The sequence below is a fragment of the Entelurus aequoreus genome, linkage group LG19, assembly GCF_033978785.1.
Source record: "Entelurus aequoreus isolate RoL-2023_Sb linkage group LG19, RoL_Eaeq_v1.1, whole genome shotgun sequence".
Lineage (NCBI taxonomy): Eukaryota > Metazoa > Chordata > Actinopteri > Syngnathiformes > Syngnathidae > Entelurus > Entelurus aequoreus.
The window spans coordinates 25,196,780-25,197,942 of NC_084749.1; positions in this window are offsets into that span (position 1 = coordinate 25,196,780).

The window sequence follows — 1,163 nt, forward strand, 5'->3', positions numbered from 1 at the left end:
AAATAACAGCGCAAGACAAGAACTAAAGCACAGGAAAACACCAACAAACTGAAAATAAGGCACGACGACCTATCATTTAACGTTTTCCGCTGGTGGTGTGCCTCCGTATTTTTAAATGAAAAAAAACATGCCTTGCCTCAAAAAAGGTTGAAAAACACTGCGGTAAAAACACACCCAGGTTTAATACCATTTCATTTTCTGCACAGAATCTTAGCATAACCTTATGGTATCAACGACTGCTCACATTATTTTGTTGCAGATATTTTGTCTTCCAACATTCGGGGCATACTTGCCAACCTTGAGACCTCCGAATTCGGGAGATATATATATATATATATATATATATATATATATATATATATATATATATAAATAAATAATCCGTTCATGAATGAGTATATCCGTTCGGCCACCGTCTTCAATGGAGAAGTCTGATCTACAAAATGTGCAGGCAGCATACCCCTTCCCCTTCGAGCTGTCCTGGATGAACTGAAATTATTTTGTCCAATCATTTTGGAACTTGCAAGCGTACTTCTTCTTCTTACTCGTCGTCGCCATGTCTCTTCTTCGTTCTTCTCCTTCGTCTCTGTTATGTTTTTGGACATTACTACTTGCCGTAGTTTTGAAGCAATGCATGATGGGAATCCGGATGTGTGTGTCAGTGTTTTAACGTGCCGGCTGGAATAAACACACGCTGGGAAATAGCTCCGTGCCTGCCTACTTTATGGGTTATAGATAAACCTATGGATAACGGAGACATATGTGCAGTTGTGCACTGAGCTCCAAAAGCCGTAGATCAGGGGTCACCAACGCGGTGCCCGCGGGCACCAGGTAGCCCGTAAGGACCAGATGAGTAGCCCGCCGGCCTGTTCTAAAAATAGCTCAAATAGCAGCACTTACCAGTGAGCTGCCTCTATTTTTTAAATTGTATTTATTTACTAGCAAGCTGGTCTCGCTTTGCCCGACATTTTTAATTCTAAGAGAGACAAAACTCAAATAGAATTTGAAAATCCAACAAAATATTTTAAAGACTTGGTCTTCACTTGTTTAAATAAATTCATAATTTTTTTTACTTGCTTCTTATAACTTTCAGAAAGACAATTTTAGAGAAAAAATACAACCTTAAAAATTATTTTAGGATTTTTAAACACATATACCTTTTT